At 44.0% G+C, this 20266-nt stretch overlaps 1 protein-coding gene across 1 annotated transcript in view; it reads right to left on the bottom strand.

Moving 5' to 3' along the window:
* LOC146191956 (uncharacterized) overlaps positions 1–14718 on the bottom strand; it is an 84383-nt gene extending 69665 nt beyond the window's left edge. Inside the window, exon 1 of the mRNA XM_084602349.1 lies at positions 14629–14718. The gene's annotated coding sequence lies outside the window, so the exon portion shown is untranslated. The remainder of the gene's footprint in view (positions 1–14628) is intronic.
* Positions 14719–20266: the final 5548 nt, after the last annotated feature.

The raw sequence follows: 20266 nt of genomic DNA on the forward strand, positions 1-20266 counted from the left end.
GTGTTTGTGAAACAGCGTAGACATCACATATAAATGAAAGCTGTAATACATGTTGGTGATGTCTTCATGTTTACTTAGCGTGCTGTTATGTTCCGGTGTGGCCATTCCGACTGAGCTTTATTGATCAGTTGGGCTTGTGTTGAGAAGCGGAAATACTCTGCCGGCATAATGTCCATAAAGGACGGTTTGGTCCGGCTTGAGTTTAAACGAGCATGTTCTGTCCTGTATATATGCTCCATTCCAGACCGTTCCATCCGGTTTCAGATTCATACCAGATATCTCCGATTTGAGGTGCATACCAGAAATGCCCATCTAGCATTAGCTGCATACTGAACCGTTCCATTCGGATTGAGGTTGATAACGGGCATGGTCTGTCCGGTAGACCTGCATACAGGACATGGCCTGTTTGGTATAAGCTCCATGCCGAACTGATCTGGCCTGTCCGGTCCAGATAAACAGATACAGGTGCGGATAAACCTGCTTATTCTTTATACATGACGGGTCCCCCCGGCGTGAGTTTTACACCGAATAATTAGGACCTATAATAACGGGTAACACACGATAAGTGATTTATCGATAGGTTTACCATGAAGATGATTTTCTAGCAACTTTATCAAGGGCGCTTGCAGTCGCACACTATTAGGATTTTTCGATAGAGTATTCCACCATCCTGAGATACCACTGAACAGCGTTCACGTATTCAGGCGTACGAGAAGGAAAGATTCCCCGAAATTTCACTGAATCAGGACACACCTGTTTCTTTCAGCAACATGTTCAAGCAAACTCGCCTGAGCCTGGCATTATTTGCGCTTGCCGGATTCAACACGAGGCTGGCCGGCCTGAGATTTCCAAAGATTTGTAAAAGGGTGTCGAGGTGTTCCTCGTATGTGCGGGAATAGACGATCGCTCATCCAGTTTGGCGAGAGAATGAGGCCATTAGGCATTTCCGAATAAATGGGCCATAATCCTCTGGAATACGCACTGAGCTCCGGACAAGCCAAAGGGCTATCTCTTCAAGTAAACCAGTCTTCTGCGACACGAGAGCGCGATTTTGTAATCATGGCCCTCTATAATTTTGATCTGCAGGTACCCCTCACCTGAGAAAAGCATCAGTGATGGTGAAGAGCGATAGCGCTTTTCAGGTTCGAGATAGTTTTGTCTATTCTCCGGAAGGTGTAAGTATCTTTTATTGTAATCATTCGTACTTTTCAGTGTTCACTTCTTTCTGAATTTCTTTTGTTGCAATGTTCTTATTCGATTCCGGCCGTATATTCTATGACTGGTGCATATTGCAAATGCTAGCAAAGAAATGCGTTCCTCAAAACGCAGCACCACTTCAGTGAATTAGTGCACAATGCGAGGATAGTGACGTAGTTTTATGCGACTTCTGAGAACATGGCACACCATATTGAAACTATTTGTTTATGATTTCACTTCGCAGAAGTCTTGGCAGTTAGAAACCATTTGCGTTGCAAGTCATGCAGAAAACAAAGGCCTTGTTAAATTTTTCTGTGTGGCTTTTTTCAAACTACAATCACGGAGGGGATTATCAATTGCTTTATTTTGATATACTAAATTTATGCGCCTCTGGATTACTGCAAAAGAATATATCACTCTTTCTAGCGAAATTTCGTTAAGGACGCGCCAGAAAACAGTATTTCCTTACACAAGCAACATATCTAGTTACAGTTAGAGGGAAAGATCCCAAGACACATGTGCTATTGTTCTCAAAGTTGCGAGGATATCCCATTACCCTAGCATTTAACTCCAAATAAGGGTAACACCAGGCCATGAAACACTTACCATCTCTGTTACATGTGGGCACCAAGAGGCACTGGTGTAGGAATTGTGCACCTGCCTTGTGTCAAGGGTACTCATGACACTAGACCATTGTAGCAGTGATATGGTGTCTTGTAATTTCTCACGATCCACTGGTGTAGCAATAACAGTGTATTCAGCGCGACAGAAACACCAACAAGAAAAACAACACCACGGGCGCTGAATGCCCAGTTATTTTGTCTGACAACCAAATAGTTCAGCAGTTAACTCTCTTAAAGTGCAGTTAGTGTTGCATGACATCACAAACATAGCTTATGTAACAGCAAATTTTTTTTGTCTGCAATCATTTGGCCGTTTCAAGAATATTTGCGTGTGAAAAAACCCACGAATCAGGCTTACGAGCCAGCTGCGCCAAATGACAAATGCATTTGGAAAGTAGTCTAACTATGCCTTGCCATTCCTCCCGATTTGGCAGGCCACATTCTGAATTCAGGGTCTTTAAACCATGGCTGTGACGTAGCAAGTGCAACGGCAATCGTCTGGTCATCCATGTCCCTGAACGAGTCTGAGAACAAACCCTTGCTCAGAGATATTCAGCACAGTGCAAATCTAGACAGTGCGCGTGATGAAGTGGGGGCGTTTGTAATTCGCGATGCTTAATGTTGCTTTAATAGTCGTGTGTGACGTTACAAACATATAATGTATCCTAGGAGCAATGCAGGTATGTATGTAGAACCGCCAACTTAGGCGGGCCGTTATACATTCGCCAAGATCAATTTTACAACACCAAGTCAAAAAGCGTTTGCACTGCTACTTACATTTCCTTTAAGCTCTCTCCCTTCACTTCCTTTGCTTGTCGACACCGATAAGTGGCGGCTTTTTTCCTCTCGCTATTCTCCTTGAAAGTACAGCTCCTTTTACCCGTTGTTTGGCCACACTGCAGCTAAATAAACTGCAGGAGCGACCGATGGACGAATAGCTGACGAATTATCACATTTGTGCGTTTTCGAGCTCCCAACCGCTAATAGTTTCAGTCGAACTATGGCCGTCGAGGTGATTGTTTTACGTACAAAAACTTGTGATGCGAAAATATCGGTAAACTGACTACCGAGAGTATCGATGGTTGTTTTGGGTACAAAAACTTGTGACGCGAAGCTATCGGTAAATTGATTACCGACAGTATGGATGGTTTTTTAAACTAAGGATAGTGTAAAAACACCCCATAGTACTACTAATACCGGAATCAATAATCCTAAAGGTAGTAAAACTGCTAGTATTTCCATGCGCCAGGGCTGTGGATATATATATGGGTTTTGGCCAGTGATATTACCAAAACATTTCAGGGAAATACTGAGTTCGTGCAGTTTAGGCTATCATACTATTGCGGGGCGGCATGTCGATGAACACAGAGATAGTATGTCCGATGACTGTGAGATGATTTTTAATGAATCGTGGCGGGCCTAGCGCGAGCTCTCCTTCCCGCGTATTGCCCGCTTCTTCCTCGTCCGTAATATTACTTGGGGCCACCGAGTGATCATCCCGATCGTGGAACTTTGTCGATGTCGATAAGATCCATGACATGACGATGGACATGACTGGATTATTGAAGATAGAAGAAGAAGGAAGAGGCAACGGCTTGCCGCCGCGAAGATTATCGAATGGAGCCTGGCACAGGACGCTTTCAGATCACAGGTTGCCAAGATTCGATGACCGAGACCAAGTCACGAACTGCATGGCATGGGCAGGGATGATGTGTTCATATGTGGCGATGTCTTGGGTTGGTGGATTTTTTGGTTGGCACATCGAGTCAGTGGGGTCACAACTTCGTTCATTTCTCTCTTTGCGTCTTGTGGTGGAGTGGGTGGCGTCTCATATAAGTCTCTCGTTTGTCGTGTTTTGGGGTCGGGGCGGCGGACAAGACGATGGAACGGATAGGTCGCCTCGGTTCCGGGAGGCTGGGGACCAGCCATGCGATCCCTCCTAGACCTTCTGTCGACGGCTCAAGAAGATGCAAGGCACCGAAGGTCCGGGTCAGGAGGAGCAGTTTTGATGTCATACCCAGCATCTCCAATCAAAATGTTACGAGGCGGAGAGCCGATAAACACAAAGAACAAAGAGGTGATGTCCGATGACCGTGAGAGGATTTTTACTGAATCGTGGCAGGACTAGCACGAGAACTCGTGCCCACGCCACTGGCCGCTTCTTCCTCGTCTGTAGCAGTAATGTACTCTTTCAAAAACAGCAGCTATTCTAGAGAGAGTACGGATCTTGACAAACATACCTACGGAATTGTTAGCTCCAACCGATCCAAACGGTGCGCTTCGGTCATTGTTGCCAGCACAAATAGGACATTTGCGGCACTGAACACTTAATCCGTGAGTCGTGTTCAAAAAAGAACAACACAATGGCATCATCCAGAGTGGCTAAAATTTCATCGCGTCGCTGGCGCGCCGCTTGGTTTGCCAGCAGGATAGGCACTTTTGTTGTCGACGCGTTCTTAATCGCTGTGCCGAGGGCTGTAGCCGGCTGCTCAGGAAAGATGCTAAGCTTTCTTAACCAAAGCTGTACATCTGGAGGTCTCGGCAACGCGAAAATTGCGATAATGAAGAGTACTGTCATAGTTACCACACACTCCCTACTTCATAAACTCACTACCGATTCATAAACTCACTACCATGCCACGCACTCAGGGAACCAAGTTTATACTGCACTGTGTTCGCGCGGTTGATTCTATACTATCGATATCACTACCAATCTTATTACAGATAGTGTACAGGTCGCGCTATCGATAGACTTTCGAAATTGTTATAGACAGTTTTCTTACACCTTAAATAGTTTGATAGCGACACAGCTATAGATAGTACCCCTAGCATCAGAATCAGGATCGATAGTTGTACATCACTAACGGAAACCAATTTCATCTCTAATTTAATGGTTTTGTTTTGAAGAATGGGTTAATGCGCTAGCACCGTCAGTGAAAAGGGAAGAAAACAATTAGACGACGAAAAGCAGCCTAAGATCTTCTCAGCCATGAGAAGTTCAGTACAAGCGCAAGTTTATTTCACTTGTCGCAAAGACCGGTCTTTAGTAGGGTTAAACTCACTTCCATTGTACCTTAGGGAGGTAACTGCATATTAACGTGATAGCGTTAGGTGCCTTGTGTCGCAGAAAAGCCGGAGTCGGCGTTGCGGTTGTAACGCGGAAATCAGAAGAAAGTAAACGAACAAGAAAAATTTTGCGGAAACCCGCCGAGTCGAACACGGTTCCTTCGCAGTCCGAGGCGATCACAGAATCACTCCGCCACAGGACCGCATTGCTTCTCTCCAAATAAAGTTGAACCTAATACATGCATTGCGTTATGACTTTTAGGTAATGTTTATGTGCGTCATTAGAAATAAAATAATTACGTAAGTAGTAGTTAAGCGAGTAGCAAAGAACATTTCCGCTTAGATATCTGGAGATAGGCACTGTTTGGAAAATTTCTTCGAACATACGGCGCTGTCGCAACAAGCGGCATGAGTCGCCGTCCGATGCAAAGCCATTTATTCGTCCATCCATCGTCTTCAAAGCATTGTAGTTTAAATACATTGGAGAAAAGAAAATACAGGACACACTTTAAATGGGAAGAAGCAACCAAATGGAGGTTATCTGATCGGTCGTTAAATTCAAGACGGGAGTGAAATCTCACCTTTCAATAAATACAAAAAATGAAGGTGTGGTGTATCACGTAAAGTACGTCGTTGTAAGGCTGAAGAGGTAAGCAGGTGATTCGAATGGGACCCGATAATGCTATCACGTTGAACTCGTAAAGGCGAAGGTTAAGCGTCCTTGTTTTTTTTCCCCCTTTTTTTTTTTGCAACTCTCACTTTACATCTCTCGCTCGCGTTTCATTCCTTGCTGATGTTGCGTACTTTAGAATTTTTATCGAAAATTATGCAGAACAAATTTCTTTTTCATGATGACTTATGCTATATCCGTAATTAGGTTCCTAAACCTCGCACCATGCTATACGGCTCTGTGGACACACGACACACATACCTTCCTTGTTCCCAGAGAGGCGTTATTTTCATCTCCTATTCCATATCGCATGTTATTACAACCATTTGACGACAGCAATAAAAGAAATCTAGAAGTGCTTGCCGCATGGTTGCTTTATTTTTCTTATGTGCATTAAAACATAACAAGCAACAAGAAGAAGTATTGTATAGTGTTCGCTACCTTTCTTTGCGTCCAAAACACAAACAACCGAACACCGACCGTCATGATAACTACAGCTTTCGCCACTGCTTGTAGCTCATAAGGAAGGCTACTTCTCTAGTTCAAGGAGTGTGCCTCGGCAGCGTGCCCTCGAGCGTTTCCACCATAATCACTTCTATTTTCTCCCCCCCCCCCCCCCCCCGCAATGAGGCGTTGAATGTAATAAGGCACTACTGTGTCTTTAGCTGACGCAGACTAAGAGTTACCACTCTACCCTCCTGGCTAGTTTAGAGCCTTGCCATGTGCTATTTATAAATTCGGTGTCTGCTTGGAGCAAGAAGTCGCCTCAGTAAACAGGGCACCTGCTTTGTCAGACGAACTGGTATCCACAATTTTGTGTCGTCTTGCAGCTGGTTGTCAGGCTTGTCTCGCGTATTTTCAGCTTCTGAGCTGCCATGCCGGGTGCGCTAATTCTGGCTATCAAAGGGCAGTTATTAGTTTTAGTCAAACGTTACTTCAACGCAAATTATATGAATTTGCATAAAAATTACTTTTAACGCAGATGCGTTAAGGCCCCTCGCGCGGAGGGGCCTTAACGTTCTAATCATTCGGTGTCGGAACAACCACTAGGATCCAGGATTTAAGCGTTCCGTGGATACATCGCTAATCAACCATGAAAAAAGCATTTGTTCCTACCCGACCAGCTTCGGCAATGAAATGCAGCTGATGCACAAGGATCTTGAGCGAAACGGCTATCCCAGAAATTTTTCTGTAAAGTGAAGAAAATAGGCAACCTTACGCGAGGAAGCTATCAGTAAAAAAGATGATACTCGGTGCGATGTTTTACGTGCCTCACACCAGCGACAACTTTTCTCGGATCTTCAGGAAACACGGAGTGCACATTGGCCACGTGCCAGCAAACTGCGAGCCGAAGTTGTTAATGTGAAGTATCCGTTACCCCGTGCCAAGTTACCTGCTGTTGTTTATCGCAAACCATATAGCGACTATAGCTGTGCGTCCGCTACCACCAGGCCGATGTGCGAAACAAGCGTTCAGAAAAAAAAGCAATTGCAGAGCACGTGCTGTCCGCCGGCCAAGAGATATGCTTCGGTGAGGCGGCAATCTTGACAGCCGAAAGAAACACATCGGCAAGATTACATTTGCAACCCCTAATTTTATTTTTATTTATTCGATACTGTAAATCCCATCAGGGATCGTAACAGGGAGGACATTCAAAAGTACAGAGGCACAAAAAGATATCAATAGTAATTAATCGAAGTAGATAAAAAAAAAATATGACACGAGATTATGCATAAGAAGACACGTATAGCAATTAAACAAGAATGAGGAGCATGTGACAAGATTTTGGCGGACAAATATTACCACAAGCGAAAACACAAACGGAAGGAATAACTTTTTAGTGACATAGGGACTGAATAATTACTGAGATATAAGTAGTTTATTTTCCACACGTGTGCTGAAGGAATTTAATGATGGATTACTAACAATGGATGTGTTCAAGATGTTCCATTCGCGTATAGCACGAGAAAAGTATGAATATTTGAAAGTGTCAGTACGGAATGAAAATCCGTTTAGAGTGTGTACGTGTTTGACGCGTTTGTGATTTTGGTATGTATCTTGAAGTGTCGACGTTTAATTGATTGTGTATGAGTTGGTACATGGTTTTAAGGCGCGCGAGTTTTGCTCTGTTTTGAAGGGTTAGTAGTCCTGCGTGTTTTAGTAGTTCTGTTCACTCAGACGACCGCCTATACGCTAAACAGGAATCAGGGCACGTTCGTCATATTACGGAAAAGGATTACGAAGAATACTGAAGCTATATACGCTTTTTTTTCCTTTATTTACCCTAAAGGCCTAAATGGGTATTACATAAGAAGGGGGGGGGGGGGGGGTGCTGCTTCATACAATGAAAGCGATGAATAAAATACAACAGTAATGGGGCGACGTAAATAAAGAGCAGTTAGGCAATACATTCAAGCAAGCGCATAATAACATTTTTACCACAGTATAAGGCCAATAACATATGAAGAGTAGAAGCATAACATCCAGTTGGTAAATCGAAGTACAAAAAGAAAAACAAATCTAGTACAAACCAAACAAAATATGAATAAATCCAACCTACGGTGTTAGAATTTCTTTCCGTATTGCAATAAACTGATCATGATCGATAGCATTAACTACAGGATAGGGAAGGACATTCTAGTCACTTATGCCCAAGTGTAGAAGAAAAAAACCTGTCTGTGTCAGTTCATACAAATGAAGCTCGACATTTTAATTATGATCAAATCGATGAAATATACATGTAGCGGACCTAATTAACGGTGTGAAGAAGGATGTGGGGTTATAAAAGAATTCATAAAAAAACGCAAGACGTGATTGCTTACGTCTGCTTACTAGCGTTGGGAGTTTAAGATTCTTTTTTATTGCAGAGATCCTCGAATAACGTGAGTACTGACGTGTGATGAGTCGACTATCTTTGTTTGGAAGTGTCTTCAATTTGTTAATAAGGTTCAGTTGATGAGGATTCCAAATAAATGACGCGTATTCAAGCTTCGGTCTCACCAGCGTGCTCTAAGCAATTAGTCGAGTATCTGTGTTAGCTTTGCACAGGGACTGGCTGGTGAAACCCAAACTTTTATATTTGTCAGTCAGAATACGTTTGATATGCGTGCTCCAGACACATTAAGGGTTAAATACACTCCTTGGTATTTGAAATATTCCACAGAGTCTATTTCAATGTTGCCAATATAGTAGGTGTTTTACAATACCTGGGTGCGGCTACTGAAACGAATTAATTTAGTTTTTGTAGCGTTTATAGTTATTTACCATTCAGGGCATCAACTGTTTAATTTAGACAAATCATCCTGTAACATAACGCAGTCGGTGAGATTGTAAATTGGACAGTAGAGGATGCAGTCATCTGCGAATAAACGAATTGATGATGTTATGGAGGAAGCAATATCATTTATGTAAATTAAAAATAATGCGGGCCCCAGGACGGATCCTTGCGGGACACCCGATTTTACAGACTGAGAAGATTGAAAACCATTAGTAATCACCAATTGAAATCTGCTGTTGAGTACTGCTCCACCCATCTGACAACTTTATCATTTATGTTAATACTGTTCATTTTAGTATCAGGCGATTATGGGGCACACGACCAAAGGCATTTGCAAAATCAATCAATATGACATCAGTTTGAGGTACCTTTTCCAAGTTTTGATGAAGTTCTGAACTCCTGTCCTTTTACTTACAATCCACATGTGTAGGATGGCAAAAAGGTGTGTATGTACAAAAAAGGGGTATATGCATCGGGTCAATGGTAGCCCCAGTGCTCAGCAATATTTTATAATGTCAAATTGACAAAACTATCAATAAGCACATTAGTGGACAAGCAATACGCATTTTCTGATATATAGATGATATTTTTATTTTAGTTGATAAAGACAAATTCAGCAGGGTTATAGTTGACATCCTTAAGTCGTTTCGCGAATGTGCCACCGAGTTGTCTTTCACAGTGGAAGTTCCTTCAGAAAACTCTCTCCAGTTTTTTAGTTTGAAACAGTTTTTGAGGAGTGATCATGTATATTCGCCAAGGTCCCAGAAGTCCGCACTTAATTATTCTTCTGGCCATTCAAAAATTGTAAAAAATGGAATCATTTTTTCTTGCATCCCCTCAGGCCTACTGAACTCGTGTTGCCATAACATACCAGAAAGTGTATGGTCGCAGATACGCCGGCTGGAAAACTCAGGTTTTCCAGTTTCTGTCATCTCGGAAACTTACGAAAAGCTCGTGCGACAGGTAAGGCAGGAAGGGAGGAGTTTGTGAATCCTAAAAAGAGGAATAAAGCAGATAAAAAAGTCGCTGTAGTTCCCTATGTCCACAAAGTAGCCCACAATTGGAAGAACGTAGAAGGACGTTTTGATGCAGGCGTATTTTTTTCCTCGCTGCATAAGTTCAGTGGGCTCTGTCGTGCTATCAGGGACCGTCATGAAAAAATGACAACCTTTAAACCCTTTTAATGCCAAGTGTCGCACAGGTTAACTTTTGTAGAATGCGCGTGCGCCGTAGTATATGAAATTCCACTCATATAACAAAGTTTATATAGGACAAACCGGAAGACGTATAAATATCAGTTTGCGAGAACACCTACGATTCCTTTCTGACAATAATTGCTCCCATTTGAAAGACCACTGTCGCAAATGCGTAAAAGATAAAAATAGAAACAAAACCATCTGCCGAACGTTAGTTGCGAACACTAACATTTCATTTAGACCCCGGGATAAAACAACAAGAGAGCAGATCGAGGCGTACCTAATCCAAAAAAGACAGTCGCAATGTATGAGCCAGCCTTCGATCATACTAGTAGATAAAGAGTTGGCGTTTTTTGATAATTCTTAATCGTTTCCTTAACCTTCAAGGCAGAATGGGGAAAAATGTTTCGGAAAAAACTATCATTCGGTGATTATATCTTTTCATATCATTTTTTGACCCCTTTTAATGTGTTTTGCGGAAGTGCTATATTACTTGTTATTATTGAAGAATTGTATAAAGATGTGTTTCTTTCCAATAAAAATTTAGTTGCGAGTCAGCGCTCGTGTGTACGCCTTCTTCCTTTCGTCCCGTGTTTGTTGCGCTGTGCCCTTTCAATGTGAGCTGTCTAAAAACATTAACATAAACAACCATTTTGAAAATTTAAAAAAATGTAGTCCTATCAAAAACAATAAAAAAAAATTCGCGAAGTTGAAGACCCATCTGACAGTTGTACCATTTTACAGCGCAAAGATTAGCTTGCCGATAAACGAATAACACATGAAGTCACCTTGTTCTTAAAATCGTGGTAAATTGCTTTCCTTCTGTGACTCATAGATTGACTCTAAGGACATGGGGCAGAATGTGAAAGTGGCCGGTAATTTTGCATTGTGAGCGGTATATGCTTACATCGTATACCATTCTTCGGTTGTCTTGATCAGGACTTCTGCCTCTTCTACGAAGCTTCGACTGGTTCACGCTAAATGTTGTTGCCAGCCTGCCCGTTTGGATGTTCTGCGTGTATTTAGTCTGCACACTATTGCATCATATTTTATGACGATGTGTGCAGTGTTTTACACCACTGACCGTTACATCTCTGCCACATGACAAACTTATTAGACGGCAAGGATGAAGCAGCTCGAGGACAACGAGAAACGAGAGCGGCACAAATACAGATCCTGTGGCATTAAAAAGAAAATAATTTTTTTTAGGCCACATGATGACCAGATGTTTACTCTGAAAAACATACCGATAGAACATGTTTTGTAGCGTAAAGCTAGGTCAGGACTGAGTTTCTCATGTGTGCGCCGCCCGTTGTGCGCATACGCGAGAGCGGCCAAATTCGAAGCGACCGATCAGAAGTCTTATGCCCAATCACTATTGAATCGATACTTAAAAAATATATTATTAAACCTTGTCTTCCACCGGGGATTTTAAACACCATCACTTGGATCCCCAGCCCAGCGCTTAGCCACTGCGCTATGCCTCGGATTTTTTTCTTTATTGCTTTGCTTTGGCACACGGCATAGCATGATACTCCGATCAAATCAGAAAAAAAGACACACACACAGGCTGATCATGAATGTCATGATCAGCCAGTGTTAGACTGCCCTCGTCGCATTAAAACTCCCGCAGCCACAGCAAAGAGCAATTCGCGAGGTTCTGCAGCGACTTCTTGGATGGCAATAAAGCACTCCATACTCTCTCGAAAATGCATTCGAACAGGTCTGGCATCCCTGTCACAATGATAGCCTGCACGCCACGCCCCGGATCGTGAAACGCTCTTCATAGTTCCCCTTGTCTACAGTATAGATTGATAGCGGGATTCCGCGAGTGACAGATACCGCGTCTTTCCTTTCTTGTCGACGAATTATAGAACTCCGGTGAACTTGAATGCGTTCACTGATATGCTGGTTGTGTTCGAGATGGGGCGTGCGATGTACCGATAATACGTTTTCCCAGAGCGGCCGCAAAAGATGCCCGGAAGACAATTTAATTGCCAGAGCACACTGCCGCTGGCGATTTACGCTTTACGCTACGTATATGAAGGCATAGCAGAGCTAAACCACTGCCAATTTCTCAATCCTTTACCCACTTCTCTCTCCTCCTTCCTCCTCCCTTCCCTCCTCCATAGTGTTTCTCCTTCGGAAGCAGAAGCGCATTTAAACCCCTGCCAGTGATCGTGCTGCCCAGACAGACACTTCCCTTGTCGAAACGTCGGCTCGGCTTGCGAACTGAGGCTCCAACTCTACCCTTTTTCAGTGCTCTTTCATAACTTGCGGTAGAAATAAACTCTTAGAGTACTATTAAAAATATCGCCTCATAGAAGGTTGTAAGCACGCTCCACTTTTTTCGCCCAGTTTTTACCCATCGCAGTTGCCACTATTTTCAAATTGCCCTGATTGCTTTATAGAAAGGGAAAGGCGCGGTAACTGTCTCACTTGCTTTCTGTGGACACCTTAACCGCGCCGTAAGGAAAGAGAGGAAGGTGGGAGTGAAAGGAGAGAGAGAGAGAGAGAGAGAGAGAGAGAGAGAGAGAGAGAGAGAGAGAGAGAGAGAGAGAGAGAGAGAGAGAGAGAGAGAGAGAGAGAGAGAGAGAGAGAGAGAGAGAGAGAGAGAGAGGAGCCGTAGTGGAGGGCTACGGAGTAATTTCGACCACCTGGGGATCTTTAACGTGCGCTGACATCGCACAAGTATCGCACAGCACACGGACGCTTCCGTTTCGCCTCCATCGAAATGCAGCCGCCGATCAAATGGTCCTAGTTTTTATAGTACAGCATAGTGTAAAAATGTCATCCAGTGAACGAATATCATTGAACTGGAATGACATTAAATTTCTCGTGAAGCAGAATTACGTGCGGGCACTGTAGGAAATATACACCCGAAGCCTGTAGCACATCGCCAATTTCTGCTTTGACCCAACTGCGAACGTAATATATTGCGTCCGTCGAGAGATTATTTTACGTCCACTCCTCAACAACATTAGTCGAATTTAGCATCGTATCTTAAGTACACTTGTTTCTTGAAACAGTCAAAGAAGGATTATGTTTCTCGGGTTTTAATGCATCCTAAGATATAATTTGTACTTTACATATCTGGTTACTGTTTCAAACAAGATTTTTTATTTAGAGTGAGGAGGTTCTCAAAAATTGTAATTGCTGTAAAATACCTTAACTGTATGCTGCAAACAGATTATGATAGGCGCTTGAGCGGGCAGCTTTGGAATAAATTCGACAAACCGAGGCTGTGTTAACAGGCCCTGGGATTGAGCATACACACAAGGGCTTAGTAATTAACCTCCATTAAAATCGCGCTGCTACGATCAAAATTGAGCGGACAATAATTATCGCCAGTCCACATCCGTTTAGCTGACTTTTTTCTCCGCATGCGATGGGGTAACATAGTTATGCATATTTTGTGACCACCGAAGCTCACCAGAATCGGTTTAGATTTGACTTCTTGTTAATTAGAAATGCCGCCGCGCGTTAGAGCAGTACAGTGGGGGCACGCAATCATTTCCTCTGTATACAGTGTTTAGGGCGTTCGACTACTGTGTCCAGGGACGCGGGATCGAATTCCGGTTTCGGCGGCCGCTTTTCGATGGAGGCGAAAAGCCAGACGCCCGTGTGCTGTGTGATGTCAGGCCACCTTAAAGAACCCCAGGTGGTCGAAATTTCATGAGTCCTTTAAAACGGCGTCTTTCATAGCCTGAGTCGCTTTGGGACCATCAAACTCCAAAACCAAACCAAACCTGTCAGCGCACGTTAAAGATCCCCAGGTTATCTAAATTACTTCGCAGCCCGCCACTGCGGCTCCCCTTTCTCTCTTTCTACTTTCACTCCCACCTTCCCCCTACCCTTACGGCGCGGTTCAGGTGTCCACAGAAACAAGTTTGACAGATACTGCGCCTTTCCGTTCTTGTGAACCAACTATTATTATTATTATTAACCTTCGTTTCGACTCCATCGGAACGCAGTCGCCGCGGTCGGGATCGAACCCGGGAACTCCGGGACAGTAGTCGGGCGTCTTACCCCTGAACTGCAGCGGGCGTGGCAAGGTTTGAATTCTTTAATCGTCGACCTTTACCGTGTGGTCAAGCGGTAAAGCAAAGGACACATGAACATCAGTGGCTGGCACTCGAGAAGAGCGTTCCTCAGCTTTTTCACTTAACCACAAAACACATTCGGAACATTTTTCTTTTTGTGCGCGGAAGCAAACCCGGAAAAATTATCATTTCTATATTTTTATACGCCCCGCCTGGATGGTGCAGTGGTAAGACGCCCGACTAGTGTGCCGGAGTTCCCGGGTTTGAACCCTACCACGGCGGCTGCGTTTCGATGGCGGCAAAACGAAGTGGCGTCCGTGTGCTGTGCGATGTCAGCGAAAGTTGAAGATCCCCGGGTGGTCGAAATTGCTCCGGAGCCCTCCACTACGGCTCCCCCTTCTCTATATCCACTTTCAGTCTCACCTTTCTCCCGTCCCTTACGGCGCGCTTCAGGTGTCCACAAAGCAAGTTTGACAGATACAGCGCCTTTCCATTCCTGTGAATCACTTATTATTATTATATTTTTATACAGAATCCGACATTGTAGAGAACATACCACAGTACTGGACTCCCTTGGTAGATGTTGGTAGATCGTTGTTTCTCGGTGTTTGAAAACTCTCCAGCCGATGTTATCGTGGGAGCCGAGTGTCCACCTCTGTACGAGCAAGACAAAGCGAGCGCCTTTACCTGGACTCGTCTATCACCCCCCCCCCCCCCCCCCCCCGTGGAGAGTTGATAACGTAGGATGTCGTGGAGACCACCAAAGCACTGATAACATTTTCTGCCTAAGGTGCACAATCGTACACTGATACGTAGGCACTTGACTCTACTCCGCTTTATGCGGCTTTGGAGAGGAATCCTTTCGTACACACTCTTTTTCAGCAGCCCCTCTTCGGTGACTCGGTGCTTAGAGGACAAGAGCACTGACGCGAGGCCCCTGGTGCGACATCGGCCGGTTGGGTCCCCTGCGTTTTTGCGGAGGGGAAAGCAAGGCAGCAATGTAACTGCATGCGAAAAAAACGCTTAAGGTCGAAGCTTAAGATAAACCTCATAATCTAAACTAAACCATGTTATGTGCAACATTGGCTTTTTTTTATGCGTTGATGCGCGAATGGATTAAAGAGTGTAGCCATCCAGATTCCAAACTGCGCTACACTATTTTTATCATTTATGCGGCTGTTTCTTTCCGTACATGTAACATAACCTATGATAAAACTAATGTATACCTCCCTGCATTAGCATTTTCGTTCTGAAATTCAGGGGCGCAATTCCCGATGCCGTAACATGCAATCAAAGCCAATATGAAGAGAGCTATGAAGCTGCTACAGATGCTTGGTTTGGGCTAGTTAGTAGCAATTTGTTGAAACAATAGCGCGAATATAGACAAGGGAACACAAAAGTAGACAGGACAGGCGCAGTTCCCTTTACATATGTGTCGAGTTTGTCCTTATTTGCGCTGTATATTCAAGAAGTTGCTATGAAGCTATGGGTTGCTATTTGTGGTACAATAGAGAAAAAAATAATAAATGCAAGCTATCGCACAGAAATTAAGGAAAGCATAACAAACATCGCTTAAATCCAAATGAGTAGTGACAGAAATTCTCGGCGCTTTTCAACATCCGCATTGCACCTTGCAGGTAATTAAAATCAAATATGTGCATCATTACACTTGAGTTTAATTGCATGGCAGTTAGGTGGTATTGATTAGGTTGTTAATGAGCAATGTAAGTCTGTACCAAATTTCCTAATCAGGGTATACACCTTGTCTGCGCAGTTAGGAAGGTAAAAGATGCATCAAGAATCACTGTATATTCCCGGAATTAAATTCATCATTTAGAAACAGTTCCTGTACTCTTACATCAAGCACTGTATGGTTGTCTGCTAATCACATTTATTAGATGAGGACCATACATCCGCTTTCATAAGAGTTACTCCTAAGAGGGCCGTAATTACCAAAAATGCTAAACATGGGACTGCATTACAATTACTTTTTGTGTGGTGAGGTTTAATACTGAACGTTTTCTGGATTGTTGAATTCAATGTGCAGAAGCGACGCATAGAATTGCAAAGCATCGTCTGAAGGGTTCTCGCTTCATTTAAAACACCTCTTGTTTAAACATGAGCTGACGTCACACATTACATCATCACTGCACAATTTGTTTCGTCAGGAACGGGATTGCTGTGACGGACTTCTCATTCCACAATCCTGGCATCAGCAGCCGTACGTAAATGCCATGACACAGTTAATAACATAGTATATTGATTAGTGAAAGCAAATTGTTACAGATTTAACCTTGAAATGTTAAGATCGCAACTCACAAATTTCCCTCGGCGCGCATATTCGAACAGGCACGGTCCTTTCAATCAAAAAGAAAGAAACAATTTTGAGCACTGACTTTTGACCTGAAGTGCTCGCGACGAGATTTATTGCATTCTAACTGAAGTGCGAGAACTGTCGTGGCATCTTGTTAGAACAAGGTTAAATATCATCACCCACATTATACGAGCCACTGACATTGTTGAGGAATATTAGAACAAACACTGTATACACTACGAGAAACCGCTAAGCCCTTTAAAGCGTGGCTGAGGAAAAGGGAAAAAGGAACAATTTTTTGCCACAGCGTATGCAGCTCGTTCCGCCGAGTGGCCACCGCCGGAGCAGCAGGTAGTTTGAACACTGAGGGTGCACATGTGAATAACACTGTAAACATAAACAAGCCCATTTAGGAGTATAAATGGTGAATGCCATTTTCTGTACTTTTAGTGCAAAAATCTGAAGCTCATAAAAGAAGTAACAATAGTTACAGCCCTTCTTTTATTATTGTGGCAAATTTAAGAAGTAATTTAGAGCCTCATCATGATTGTACTCTTTCTCTAAACTCTAAAGGGCTTTACAAACTCCTTGCTCAGCGTCTGGGTGTCCGCCCGCCGCCTCGCGGCAGCTCTCTCTTCACCACGCCAGCAGGTGACCATGTTCTTATCGCTGCTAGCTCTTTTCTCGAATCTGGTTGTGTTTTTTCACGCGCGCTTACCCTAACACAACACCTTGCTACCGACGTGTTCTGCAGCAGTAGGCTTTCAGATAGATTGCTGACAGCGCCAACACATTAACGGAATGCTTCGTGCTGCTGCTCCTGTGTCTCCAATGCGCGAAATGCTAAGCTTTGCGGACTAACTTATGAAGGTGCGCGACGCATCGGAATCCCCGCCCCCGCCTGCACTCCGCCCGTTTCTTTGTGCAAGCTTGCTGTGGTAAAAAAAGTTCGACTTCATCAACCTGTGCATAAAAGTACCGCATGAAACTGTGTTGAAGCAACGCCTAGACATCGGTAGTCTGCGGAGGCGGAGGATGAAGATAAGGAGGGAAGGCAGGGAGGTTAACCCGTAAAAGAAACCGGTTTGCTACCCTCCACTGGGGGAAAGGGGTGAGTAGATGTAAAAGTTGTGAAAGAGGGATGGGTGAAGTTAGTACAGTTACATCACAAACATGTCACATTACATCACGTCACAGTCATATCACGTAACATAACAGCAAGATCATAGTCTTTCGATTACGCCTGTGCTTTTCATAAAGCGGAGCAGTGCCTGGGAAACCTTCACCGCAGGCAATCGCCGTGGCCAGGGACCTAAAATCTTAATTTCAGTCAATGGACGTCCCTCTAGATGCTCTAGCGCACGGCATAGACACTGCCTTGCCTCACTGTATATGGGGCACTCACAAAGAATGTGGCCTCTATACTCGTTGCACCCACAGTTTGTACATGCAGGGCTATTTGCCATACCTATCATAAAAGAATACGAGTTTGTGAATTCTACACCAACCCACAGGCGGCACAGCAAAGTTTCTTCGCGTCGGGGTAGGCCAGGTGGAAGCCGGAACTTCAGGTCAGGGTCGAGTGATGTTAATTGGCAGTTCGCAAAGTGGCCAAAATTCCACAAGGAGGGCGTGTGTTCCCGCGCAAGTGCGCGAAGCCTGCCCTTTACGTCTGCCCAGGAATAGGGAATCAACACACAATCCCCGTCTTGGTGGGCTGTACGTGCGACCTCGTCCGCCCGGAGATTGCCCGCTAGGCCGCTGTGTCCTGGAAGCCATTGGAAGATGATGTCACGTCCTCCATTATTTCCATAGTGATGAATTTGTCGCATTTTCGCAACGAGTTGTTCATGGGCTCCACGGCGAACGCTTTTAAGGCTTGCAGGACTGCTTTTGAATCTGTGAATATAGACCACCGCTAAGGGCTCTGCTGACTGATATGCCTAATGGTCTGCGTAGCAGACAAATATTGACAGCTGAAATTTCGACGGGTTAAAATGATGATGAGTGGTGAATAATGCTCCTCAATGCCGATATCCCCCCGTTTCATTTGTGCTGCTTCAAGTACAGGGACCTAGATAAGAAGCATTTTTTTTTTGCGTTTTCAGGCCTTGTTTTCATATAGTTATGCCAGTTCCTATTTAGTGTGTGGTGTCAGCCTGAGATCTCCACAAGAAATTTGGGGCTACCGAGGCGCAGGGTTTCGTTACCGCACTATGGAGCTAACTTATACAGTTGTTACTAAAGTGGGTACCATGCAAATTTATTTCTACGTGGTATAGAAGAAACGCAATGTCAGTACAGTCATGCTTTGTTGCGTCCGACTAAAGCGCCAGCATTGATTGTGGGGAAAGTTCAAGAACCCATCAAGCCTCGAGTACTTCCTATGTTATGAAGGGCGGTAAGACATATAGCCTATACTAAAAGGTAGTTTCCTTTCCCGTATTTTTTGTTAATTGTTCTATGATACAACTGAAGCATACATATTTTATTCTTTCTATTTGTAGCGTGGTAAATGGTTATGTTCTAATGAAGTTGGACATTTGCAACTTAGCTACAAAATGGTAATTACTTTTCGGTTAATGGTGTCGAAATGCAGATGGATGTTTTGGTAATGGACAAAAGCTGGAAATAAGACATTACGCTGCCTAATTGGGCGTGAAGTTCAATAATTTGGTCAGATTTTAGCGTTGTAAGCTTTATTCGTATTCGCTTACGGTCTACGTGCTGTTCATGCTGACAATACCGAGAAAACAGAAAAGAAAACATGAAATCTGGTTGTAAGAAAAAGGATGCGATTGGTACAGTTGATTAAAAAACCGGTTGGAAATACGGACTATACAGTACCGTGGGGGACCCCAAAGTGATAATAATAAACCTTCAAGCATCCTGTGCTGTATCAAGAAGTTTTCTCCTAGTGCGACATATCGTGGAATGACAACGCCTTCACAATGAGCCGCTACCGGTGTCCCCATCTTCCACTAATCCTCTGGAGGCGTCTTCAAACCCGAACGCTTCTCACCCCTCAACGCCTATCCTACTACCGACCCGTTTCCCCTGAGTGCACTCTCTGTGGAGAGTTGCACGCCACCTTGGACCACATTCTTTTCGGCTGCCCTGCCGTTCTTCCCCCGCAGGGACAGCCCGCCATCGGATCATGGGAGGAATGGGAGGCCCTCCTTACGTCGCAGGACCTGGACATACAACGTCGCTGTGTGGACCGGGGTGCCAGTGCCATGGCCCTACGTGACCTGGACACATGCACGTTATGTGAGGGCCGTGCGGTGGCCCTGGGCCCTTGAAGGGTCCAAACTCGCTCGTTTAATAAAGTTTTTTCCTCCTCCTCCTCCTCCTCCACTGTCAGTGTCAAAGGCGCGGGTCTTCAGTTCGCATAATGCGATTTTAGTAAACATTTGATACTGGCATCTAGAACGCTTGAGAAACTTATTAACTAGAAGAACCTGCAGTGAAAACAACTATAGTACTCCTTTTAGTGTAGAAAACCATCAACAAACATTGCGATCGCACTTGTTCTTCTGTAGCACACTATTTCGTTCAGTCTCATTCTTTCTGAGGGAATGTTTCTCAAATTATGCTTCCTTGCATTTGCCGTAGTGCATCATTGGTGGCGAAATATATTGTGCAACTTCTACCATCTTGAAAACCATGCTCACTATCCTGCAGCCGACTAGGAACATATACATGTTAGTAAGTTGTGTTGGGTTTAATGGCGCATAAGCAACTAAGGCTATCATGCGAAAACCTCGGGGACCAAAAACGTTTTGTTGTGTGTATTTATGGGGTTCCTTTCATGTACAGTTTGCTTAGGATATTGCTTCTTTTAGAGACTCAGAAGTACATGACAACTTTACAAGGGCAT

This window comes from Amblyomma maculatum, chromosome 4 (assembly GCF_055883805.1).
Source record: "Amblyomma maculatum isolate TAMU_Amacu chromosome 4, ASM5588380v1, whole genome shotgun sequence".
Lineage (NCBI taxonomy): Eukaryota > Metazoa > Arthropoda > Arachnida > Ixodida > Ixodidae > Amblyomma > Amblyomma maculatum.